Here is a 12,804-nt window from a genome sequence, read left to right as displayed (position 1 = left end):
GTGTTGATATTTTTGTTCAGTGTAGCTTTGACAGTTGACAGCGCAGAAAGATTACCCCATAAACACATGCTAATCCTATTAGAAACGGACACCCTTTATGCATAGCCAACCAGATTTGAAAAAACACGCAGCTTCATTAGTTGCTATGGCTTTGTTTTCAACTGTCCGGAACATTGGCGACTAAGCAGATTGATTCATGGCATTTTATTTTTCATAGCAGTGTGGGACACCCTGGAGTCTTTAGATATATGTCCTCTAATTAGACTGAGTCGTCTAATGAGGCTCATTTGGGCTTGGAAAACGAATAAAGTGGATCTAACAGAGGTGAGGCCATGTGGTAATTAGACAAGTTACCAGACAGGCAGTATTTTCTCGCCATGCTACTGGCTGCTTCAGCATCAGAAACATTGTTAAGCGTCTTAATTATCCAAGATGAATTTGTCAGCTGCAGCCTCAATTGATCAATATTGATCCTTCTGAGACACTTCTGCCAGCTGATGAAATCCAATTGGTCTGGGCGGTATAATAGGCTGTAATCAATTGTGAACACTCAAGCACCACTTGGGCTCTCCCAGGTTGGTGTTGAAGTTGTGCAAATACGGTAAACATGGACAGCCATCATGAGCTCACCGAATGCATGTTTCATGCTGGATCTATTAAAAAAATATTTGTAATTTTGACTTGAATGTGTACGTTTTAACTCAAATCTTCACATAAGTTAGCAACAGATTTCAAGTCCTGGTTTGTACAAAGTGTCAGAATACAGGCCAAAGTGTAAAAGTTATTGATGGAGGAACATTTGGAAGGACAGCGAGCTATAGCTGCAGGAGGACTTTTTTTATATTGGCTAGGCACCTCTGCAAACGCTAGACCCCTCAGACTCAACTCTGGACCTCACAGCCAGTTCCTCTGCGTTTTTTTAATTGTTCCCCTCTAATCAGACACTGGTTTAGTGGGTGCAATTCATTATCAGGTAGAATAGAAAACTAGCAGGCTCTGGGCCTCGTAGGGTAAGAGTTGAATACCCCTGCACTAGACCAACTAAGGAGCATGACGCAAGCTTCTGTAAACTGCATCCGTCCAACAGTATAAAGAACAGAGTCAAACAAAGTCACAAAAGTAGCTCTAACTTCCCCATATTTCATTACAGCTTGGGATCCAATTCATCACCAATTTGTTTTCTGTGCAGCAAAATACTTTCTAATTGTGAATGTGACCCAAGAATACTTGGTCCCTGACTGATTATAGGCAACACTACAATGAGTTGAGAAATTGGCTACTAATTCCATTTTCCAATAACTAAAGCTGCCCTAATACCTGTGTATTTATGTGTTAAAACATTGAAATTACAAGTACTGTATAATTACAGTATAAGTACACAACTAAACCTTTTTGCGGCATGCACAATTTCAAGGATTTTTTAAAGAAACGCACATTTGAGTTACAGCTAGAATCCTTAGTTCAAACCGTATCAGAGCGGTCTCCCTGCCTCTGATTTTGTAAAAAGCTGAGGGATGGGCCTGGAGAAATGCAACCACTCTCAAATTCATAGACAGAGCTATGGACTCAAGGACTGACCATCAACTATAGTTTTAACCATGGTTTGAGGCTATACATATTTTTTTTTACATTTACATTGTTTACAAACATTGGAGAAAAACAAGCTTATATTTTGGTTTCTAATGTTTTTCCTAACACCTAACTCTGAAATTCCTCCTGACTTCAGAGTCTGGAAGGGCTCTTTGATGTTGTCGGCACAAATCGTCGATAATGAAGGGGGTTGTGCTTCTACTGGTTGGTTCTCCTCCATGTCTTTCTCACTCAAACACCCACACCTACCCAAACTAGAAACCGTGTATAGATGGCAGAATTCGAGAATTCGTGCAAAACTGAAAGCACGAACCACCGCATTTAGCCATGGCAAGGTGACTGGGAATATGGTTGAATACAAATAGTGTAGTTATTCCCTCCGTAATGCAATCAAATAGGCAAAACATCAGTACAGAGACAATTCAACGACTCAGACACAAGACGTATGTGGCAGGGTCTACAGACAATCACGGATTACAAAGGGAAAACTAGCCACGTCGCAGACAACGACGTCTTGCTCCGGGACAAGCTAAACACCTTCTTCGCCCACTTTGAGAATAACACAGTCCCACGGACGCGGCCCGCTCCCAAGGACTGTGGGTTCTCCTTCTCCGTGGCCAATGTGAGTAAGACATTTAAGCGTGTTAACTCTCGCAAGGCTGCCGGTCCAGACGGCATCCCTAGCCGCGTCCTCAGAGCATGTGCAGACCAGCTGGCTAGTGTGTTTACGGACATATTCAATCTCTCCCTATCCCAGTCTGCTGTCCCCACTTGCTTCAAGATGTCCACCATTGTTCCTGTACCTAAGAAAGCAAAGTAAACTGAACTAAATGACTATCGTCCCATAACACTCACTTCTGAGAGGCTAGTGCTTTGAGAGGCTAGTTAAGGATCATATCGCCTCTACCTTACCTGACACCCTAGACCCACTTCAATTTGCTTACCGCCCCAATAAATCCACAGACGATGCAATCGCCATCGCACTGCACACTGCCCTATCCCATCTGGACAAGACGATTTCCTATATAAGAATGCTGTTCATTGACAATAGCTCAGCCTTCAACACCATAGTACCCTCCAAGCTCATCAGTAAGCTCGGGCCCTGGGTCTGAACCTTGCCCTGTGCAACTGGGTCCTGGACTTCCTGATGAGCCGCCCCCAGGTTGTGAATTTAGGAAACAACACAAGGGTGCCTGCCCCCTCGTGTCCACGCACGTCTCCAACTCAATCATCAAGTTTGCAGATGACACAACAGTAGTAGGCCTGATTACCAACAATAACGAGACACTTTGCTCCCCAAGTTAAACGCCTCCTAGTAAAATAGTTTATATGGGATATGAATGTAGTAATGAACTCAATACACAGTTAAACAATGCATTGCGAACATTAGCACAATTTGCACATTTGGAGCAGAGATTATGCATTGATGCAATTTTAATCAGCCATCTCCTCCTCCACACCCTGCTTTCTCCAGCTGGGGAAAGCAGCCACTCTTCCCCCTCCCTATAATGAGCTTCTAGTCAGAAATTCTGTGGCCGTGTTTGAGAGCATCAACTGTGGTCAGTCGCTGGTCGAGAGACTGATTGATCTATAAATAATGAGTAGTTATTTAGGATGCAAAGTGATTTGTAGACCTGTCAGTCTTTAACATGGCCATATACAGTAAGATCGAAAAGTATTGAGACAGTGACACATTTTTAGTTGTTTTGGATCTGTACTCCAGCACTTTTGATTTGAAATTATACAATGAAGATTAGGTTAAAGTGAAGACTGTCAGTGTAACGGTCGTCGTATATACTGGACCAAGGCGCAGCGGGTTGAGTGCTCATTTTAACTTTTATTTAGAACACTTAACAAAACAAGAAAACGTACGAACGAACAGTATTGCAGGCTAACACAGCAGTGCAACAACAACTTTCCACAAATCCCATGACAAAAACACCCCTCTTAAATAAGACCTCCAATTAGAAGCAATGAAGAGCAGCTGCTTCCAATTGAAGGTCAACCCCATCAACTAATCATAGAAATAGAAAGACTAGACTAGAACATAGAAATATACTAACAGAACATTAACCAAAACCCCGGAACTCTCTAAACAAACACCCCTCTACATAAACACATATCCCAACAAACCCTGAACCACATAAAAAAACACCCCCTATCACGTCCTGACCAAACTACAATAACAAATAACCCATTTACTGGTCAGAAGGTGACAGTCAGCTTTAATTTGAGAGTATTTTCATCCATATCGGTTGAACCGTCATAGACAGTCAGCCCCCCCCCCCCCACTTGTTGGTTGCATTTGCTGTTTGTTTTGGTTGTGTTTCAGATTATTTTGTGCCCAACTGAAATTAATGGTAAATAATTGTAAATAAGAATAGAATGTTTCTAAACACTTCTACAATAATTTGGATGCTACCATGATTACGGATAGTCCTGAATCATGAATAATGATGAGTGAGATGGTTAGACGCAGAAATATCATACCCCCCAAGACATGCTTACCTCTCACCATGTCACGCTCGTAGAAAAGGTCGGACCAAGGCGCAGCGTGATTTGAGGTCCACATCTTTTATTACTGTGAAACTTAAACAAAACAATAAACAAACTACTACAAACGTGAAAGCCGTAGTGCACAAAACACTAACACAAACAATATCCCACAATGCAGGTGGGAACAGGGATTCCTTAAGTATGATCCCCAATTAGAGACAACGATAATCAGCTGCTTCTAATTGGGAACCATACTTAAACCCAAACATAGAAATATAATTGACTAGAAGACCCCCTAGTCACGCCCTGACCTACAACACCATAGAGAACCAAGGGCTCTCTATGGTCAGGGCGTGACACACCATTACAATAACAGGGGAGGTTAGCATTTTTGGGGGGTATGATATTTATGCCTCTAACTTTCTCACTAATCATTATTCACAATTCATTCAGGATTACCCATAATCATGGTAGCATCCACATTGTAGAAGTGTTTAGAAACATATTTTATTCTTATTTATTTTTCTAAGAGTGTTTGGCTACCCATCTTCCATCTGCCCCATAGTATGGCAGTGTCCCAATTCTTTCCTCCTTCAGGATGATAGTCCTGTGCAGAGTTGCAAAGCTACCGGTAATTTACCAAAGTTACCGGAATCTTCAGTAATTATCAGAAAATCTATGACAATGTAACTTTGGTCATTTATACTTAAATAACTTTAAAAAAATATATATTCATTGTATACATCTGTGTCCATATTGGCCATGTGTTTCTAGTAGATAGACCATATTATTCAAGAGAAAATAGCCTGATTAACGAAAAAAGCATCTAATCAATAATGTCATTTTCAATTACCTCTGCAACTCATCCAACTATTTACTTTTTTCACAACTACCACCAGTTTGACGCTAAAACATTGACAACCAATACATATTGACATTGTAAAATAAATGAAACCCTCATATTAAACACCAATGGTATTCACTAAGTTGATGGTTTATATTTAGAATATAATTTTACAGCTTTGCCATTCTTTTTTATCAACAAGAAAATCAGATTTAATGATTTTAATGAATAACTCCACACAGAGGGCTAGAGATAATTATAGACACCTGTGTCTTGTGATAGATTATATAAAATCATTGAAAGTTACCAAAATTCTTGTAGTTTACTGGTAAACTTAGAAAGTTTCCAGTAATATACCCTCCCTTTGCAATCCTAGTCCTGTGTGTATTAGTCTTTCTGCAGTCCAGTGTCGATTGGAATGTGACTTAATAAACACATTTCTGGTGTGCAGTGTATTTTTCAACCCCCTGTCGTTCGACTAGCACAAGTCCCTGGGATGTTGCCGACTAGTCCCTCAGGTCCCTCTGTGTTTGGCCCCTATATCACATGGTATCTATGAAAGAGAACACAGCATTGATCCGCATGATGGATGTCATATGAAAATGAATCCTCCCATAGTTTACTAGGCAGTAAGTGGCGAACAATCCCGTTCATTTTTAGCAGACCTCCAAGAAGGAAAACCATAGCGTGATGATCCCTGGTACAAAAAAAATTGAGAAACTGATGTTCCTATACTATGAAATAAGTGGTTCAGATGTGACCTGCATGCATGTGGCTGGTGTGTGAGGTTGAGGGGTCAATACTGAAAAAACGCTGTCACTTCGCTCTATGTGTGTCTTCATTGAACTGACAGGCTTAGTTGAGGAACATGCTCATGGCTTTATTGACACTGGTTATGAAGAGGGGACTAAGTGTTTAGAGGGGTGAGGTAGCTCAACGTACAAGAGTCTGAGTATAGGATAGTGGATGGGGACACTGTAATTGGTTTTGATTATCTGAGCCAACCAGACAATGACACAAGTAGTAGTTCCATCCTCATTATTGATGTATGCATAACTGTACACCATTGATAGGAGGAGGTGTTGTAAAACTGGGCTATTTTTCTGGATTGCAGTCACTTGACTCCAATCTAAAAATGGTGCATCATGGAAAGGGTTAGAATTAGTGAGGTGTGTGACATCTATACTGTATGAATGCGATAGTTAATCTTGCCATAAAAGCATCAGCGAAGTAAATAAGAACTTTCAGTATGCTGATGAACAAGAGTAAAATGGAGAAGAAATTAGCCTGTTTTTCTGTTCATCTTTCTGGCTTCACCTTTCTGGCTTCATCTTTCTCTGAAGAGAAAATGAGTCCTGAGCAACTCATGTAACGTTTCAATAGAACATTAGACTATTATGATAAAGATTGAGTTATCAAATTGGTTTTGCTACTGTTGGAGAAAAATGTATTTCTCTTTTGATACAAGATAAGAACAAAGCATGTTGAGGAAGTGAAGGAACATTATCAATTCATCACATACAATCAAATTGCACATACATTTGCCTCTAAGAAATCTTTTTGAGCTCAAAACTTACATCTCCAGTCACTTTTACAGCCCTACATCTCAATAATATTATCTTTCATTTCAAGAATAAGACCTAATACAAAGCATTTTCCACTGAAGCATTGAATTACCTCATAAAATTACACCAACAGCATCCTTTCCATACACTTAAGCTAATCTCAGATCTGCGTTTTCAATTAATTTCAATCTAAATTGTCAACTGTCAATTGTGTTGTAGATTATGGGGTGTGCAGGATTTTTTCTATTTTGCTTTACATAATTACATTATGTAGGACATAGACAGCCAGAAGCGATTTTTCTCTTTGGAACATTTGAGAGAGTGAATAGAGCAGATCTATTTAAAGAAGTGGGTTAGTGGTGAGGAGAAGAGAAGAGGCTTGATTCAGAGAATAAACATTTTTTTTTACACATTAGTTATTTAGCCATGCTGCCCCCAGAGTCTCTGTTTAATATATTTCTGGAGAATCTGTACTATGAGGCATACAGCCACATAAAGGGCCTCTCTACTTCACAAAAAAGTCTCAGGGTCTTTCCACCTCAAAAAACACAAGAAAGAGGAATTTCGACACCCATCTCAGATTGTTCTGAAATCGTTTCTGTTGTTAGAAACAGAATTTTAGCATTCCTGCAACATTATTTTGTTGAAATATAACTATCTCTGAGAAATTCAGCTAATTGATTGCACCCAAATTGGCCATTTTAATTTATAACATTCATATAATATTCAATAAATATAGTACCTAACATCCGATTTGGGCCAGAGTTAGACATGTGGAATCCACAGAAATAGTCAAAAGCCACCCACGGACCCCCACACCCCATGCCAATCCCACCCCAACCACTAGTATATAGTTTCAGTTCCCTATGTTTGACAAGTAGTATTGAGCTGTGGATCTGAGAATTGTTTCTTCATCATATGTAATGTATTGTCAGTGAATTTGGTGATTTTTGTCCTTCCCGTTCAGAGACAATAGTTATTGAAGTTGTTAGGTTTATGTACCATCCTGATTCCTGATATTACCATGTGTTGACCACTAGATGGTGCTCTTCCCTCTACTGTTTCAAATGCTAACTTTTTAGCATGGAGATTGGGGGTACCGGCTAGGCAAAGGTCTGAAGACCCCTCTCTTTGGGCTGTTGGCCAGTTTTATGATGGTTGTAAATACCGTTCCTTGCCAAGCAGTATGGACCGAGAGACATTAGTAGAACGAAGGGTCTTCTCCTGCAATATAACAATATTTCTATTTATAAGATTGTGGAAATGGTCAGTGGAGACTCAAAGAACCCTCATGTTGAATTCGTTTTTATGTTGTGACATCATGAAAGACTGTAGAACCACATAACTGTATCTCTGTTTGTCTACACTTCTCAATTATGAGGTTTGCATCTGAATGTTGTCTAAAATGAATGATTAAGTATGAGAATACTTTTGAAAAGATATAAATGTGACTTCAGTCTTCTAAATGAGAAAATGTTTTTTCATGTAAAGTTTATCTAGTCAGTAACCACACCCACGTGAGCATGGACATTATGCCAAACGTAATGGAAAGCCCTTTTTTCCCCAAGTGTTTAAAAGGACGCACTGAAGAATTAACATATTAGACCAGTTACGTGCAGAGCCAGCTGAATACGTTACAAATGGTTAAGAAATCTACCACTCTATAGACCAAGCAGACTAAGTCGTGAGCTTGATGTTGCAAAATGGTTTAAAACTCCAACTCTACCAAAGGACAAGACCAGAGAACGTGAGGACGCAGGTCCCCATGTTGAAATGGTTACGACTCTACAGACCAATGTTGAAAAATGGTTATAAACTCTGAAACTATCAATCACTACAGAAGAAGCAAATCCTAGACGTTGCGTAATCAGTCTGCAGCTAAGAACGTAAGTAGCCTTGGACGAGAACACCAACCATCTCTGAAGCATTCTAACGAGATTAACTCTAAGAACTACTATACAGGGTACGTCGAAGTATCCATTCTTACCACCACCACGACCAGGACCTCTCCTTAAGGACATGGTGATCTCTGGTGGCCGAACCAGAGTCCTAAACCCAGCATCTCTGTGACCAAAGAATTTGGACGATCAAGGACAGCTCAATCGTAAATATATAAATTGCATTCTCTTTTTACGAATGAGCGGTTATTAGTGCTTAACTTCTCTAAGGTAGGGGGCAGTATTTTGACATCCGGATGAAAGGCGTGCCCGTAGTAAACTGCCTGCTACTCAGGCTCAGAAGGTAGGATATGCATACTATTATTAGATTTGGATAGAAAACACTCTGAAGTTTCTAAAACTGTTTGAATGATGTCTGAGTATAACAGAACGCAGGCAAAAACCTGAGAAAAATCTAACCAGGAAGTGTGGAAATCTGAGGTTTGTAGTTTTTCAAGTGATTGCCTATACAGTATACAGTGACTTAGGGTTCATTTTGCACTTCCTAAGGCTTCCACTAGATGTCAGTCTTTAGAACGTTGTTTCATGCTTCTACTGTGACTGGGGAGAGAATAAGAGCTGACTCAACAAGTTGACTGCCTGAGGCCACTGAGTTGTTTACTGCGCGGTCAAGCAGGCACGCTGTTCCTTCTTATTCCTCTGTAATGAATACGCTATTGTCCGGTTGGAATATTATCGAAGATTTATGATAAGACCCTAAGGATTGATTGTAGCGCTAACAATTACAGAATACACAAATACACACTAACATTATACAGTAAATAGGCTATAGAAGACTAACAAAACAGGACAGTTTGGTTATAACACAGTGGCGAATTCAGAGAGAGGAGGGGGGAGGAAGGGAGACAAAGGAGTTACTCTACATTGGGAAGCTACACTCACGAAATACAATATCTTAACCTCTCTGGGGTATGTGGGACGCTAGCCAGTGAAACAGCAGGGCGGCAAATTCAAAACAACAAATCTCAATTCAAATTTCTCAAACATACAACTATTATATCCCATTTTAAAGATACACTTCTCGTTAATCCAACCACATTGTCCGATTCAAAAAGGCTTTACGGCGAAAGCATAACATTAGATTATGTTAGACATAACTTCACAAGAAAAACCAGACAGCCATTTTCCAAGCAAGGAGAAGCGTCACAAAAACCAGAAATACAGCTAAAATGAATCACTAACCTTTGACGATCTTCATCAGATGACACTCCCAGGACTCAGTGTTACACAATACATGTATGTTTTGTTCTATAAGGTTCATATTTATATCCAAAAACCCCATTTTACATTGGTGCATGATGTTCAGAAAATGTTTTGCCTCCAAAACTTCCGGTGAACGAGCACATCAATTTACAAAAATGCTCATCATAAACGGTGATAAAATTTACAACAGTTATTGAAAGAATTATAGATACACTTCTCCTTAATGCAACCGCTGTGTCAGATTTCAAAATAGCTTTACGGCGAAAGCACATTGTTCAATATACTGAGTACAGAGCTCAGCCATCAAAGCAAGCTATGCAGTTACCTGCCAAGTTCTGGAGTCAACTAAACTCAGAAATAGTATTATACATTTTCACTTACCTTTGCTGATCTTCGTCGGAATGCACTCCCAGGACTCCCACTTCAACAAGAAATGTTATTTTTGTTTGAAAAACTCCATATTTATGTCCAAATACCTCCTTTTGTTCGCGCGTTCAGATCACTATCCAAAGGCAAAATGCGCGAGCGTAAAACCAGAGAAAAAAAGTCAAAATGTGTCATTACCGTTCGTAGAAACATGTCAAACAATTGTTACGAACCGGCTCTGAGTTCGCAACAAAAGGGAGACAACGTGGAGACAAGGAGAATCAAAATATATATTTATTAAATAAAGTAACTAAACAAAATGAACAATTAATAATGGTGTGTGTAATCAGTAATCAGTAGTGTAAGTGAGTGTTTTGCATACCTGAATGTAATAATGCAGGGTGTTGAAAGGTGCCAAAGCAAATAACCAAAATGCCACCAAAATACTATAACCAACATCAACAAAGTGTCTGCCTGGAGAGAGTCTCTCAATGACTGTGGAAGAGGTCTCTTTATCCTGGGACACACCCGAGCCCAGGTGTTTCCCATCTAGCTGACGACCCTCCCAACTCCACCCACCGGCATCCTAATAAGGAAACAAGAACAAAGCGAAAGAATACGGCCCCCCCCCATAAAACCGGGGACCAACAAGGACCCCGGAACAACGTACCAGCCTCTGCGTCCCAAATTGATGAGGGGTTACGTGTTCACACCTCCCTTTGCCCCAGCCAACCCCCTCCCCAGACCTCAGCAACCTTTACACACAGGAAGCAAGTTTAAGAGGAAAGAAGAACACAAGACCAGGAGGGAACAGACAGGAAAGATAGAACATGACAAAACCAAACAATGGTCAGTCCAATAACATTCAGGAACAGAGCACACAAGAGACCGTCAGCTACCAGCTCCAACGAAAAGAACATCTCCCAACGGTTCATAGTCACTTCTCAACGATTCATAGTCACTTCTCAACGATTCATAGTCACTTCTCAACAATTCATAGTCACGAAACTCATAACCGAATACGAGTACAGAGCAGAGGGTGTAATAAAGGCAACGATTTCATGTGCCCTACTCGTCAGTGGCACCTGCCAATAGCACTTTAACAGGTCAAATTTGCTCACAAACTTAGCTGCGCCGACCTGATCAACGCAGTCCTCCATCCAAGGAAGAGGAAATGAATCTGGCTTAGTGACTCGGTTTACCTTACGGTAGTCCGTACAAAATCTGTTTGTTCCATCCGGTTTACTGACCAAGATACAGGGAGAAGCCCAACTGGAGAAAGAAGGCTCTGCTATCTTACTCTCCAGCATGTACCTGACCTCAGCATCCAGACAACGCAGTTTCTCTACAGAAACTCTATAGAACCGCTGACGAATGGGGTCAGCATCCCCAATGTCAATATCATGCTCTATCAAGTTTGTACGTGTAGGTGTATCAGAAAACAAACCTGGAATTTTCCAAATCAGACCAACCACCTCTTTCCGCCCATCAACAGGTAGCTGAGTAAGAGGGCTATCCAAAATATCCAGTGTCTCTGAATTTTTCAATCTACCCTGCAGTATGCAATCATCGGGACCAGGAACATTTGTCCTCATGCACAGACCTAGCATTACAAGAACCAAGGGAAGTAACGGTATCAGCCAAATGAACAGGTTTACCGTCCTCTGTAGACTCCCACTTTCTCATCAGAACATCCTCTTGGAGAAAATAACCATGTGCAACATCTCCCAACTGTTCCACAGGCACAATTTGGTCACGCAACTCTTCTAATGTGGGGTCAGTCCGTTGCGCATCGATTAGATCGGAGCGGGATACAGATAACGGAATAACAGGGAAAACAGTGATAGACGTCTTTGTGGTATTCTCATTTACCGGAGCAGGGACCAGGTCACCATGGCTCATAGACCGCGTCACTGCACCCGCAGAGAACACCGCTGGGAAACTCTGCACACTCTCATCAGGAATCCCTACAATTGACGGTTTAGTGGAAACCACTAGAGATGGAAACACGACAGGCCACACACGCTCACCAGCCAAGTTATTCCCAAGGATAACGTCGATACCCTCAATAGGCAATGAAGGACGCACCCCCACAACAACCTCACCTTTCACCAGTCCACAATCCAATATCAGTTTATGCAATGGAACTGACAGATTGTTCAAACCTATTCCCCTAATTAGAACACTATTCCCCGAATCAGTCTCAGCAGAGAAGGGTAACACAGATTCCAGCACAAACGATTCAGAGGCACCTGTGTCTCTTAGGATCTTCACTGGCACTAGGTTCTTACTTCCTAAAATAGACACAAAACCCTCCGTAATGAAAGGTAAATAGTCTGGATCAATATGGACTTTCACATGTGGTGACACATCAGTGACCTGATGTGGAACAGGCGCAGCTAACGCCGTAGGCCTAAATTTAACGTTAGCACACGTACTGAATTTATCCCTAGACCTGAGAACCGGACATTCGTTTTTGACCTGAGCCTTGACAGTAGTGACACTCTTGACCAAAGTCAGTTTTACCACGGGAGTCAGGCTCAACCCTAGTTGAATGAAACTCTGCCCGTGAACCAGAGTATCTCGGTGAGTGAGGCCCAAATCTCTCCGAACGCCCCCACTCACTCCGAATACGGGGTTCTGCAAAAACACGTTTGTGAGAACACATATTCGTCTGCCAAAACCGCAGCTTCAGCGACAGTCTTTACTTTTCGTTCATTAATGTATGTCGCTATACGATCAGGGATTGTGTCCTTAACCTGTTATGGCTAGGGGGCAGTAT

The sequence above is a fragment of the Salmo salar genome, chromosome ssa15 (genome assembly GCF_905237065.1).
Source record: "Salmo salar chromosome ssa15, Ssal_v3.1, whole genome shotgun sequence".
Classification (NCBI taxonomy): domain Eukaryota; kingdom Metazoa; phylum Chordata; class Actinopteri; order Salmoniformes; family Salmonidae; genus Salmo; species Salmo salar.
This window is presented reverse-complemented; position numbering follows the sequence as displayed.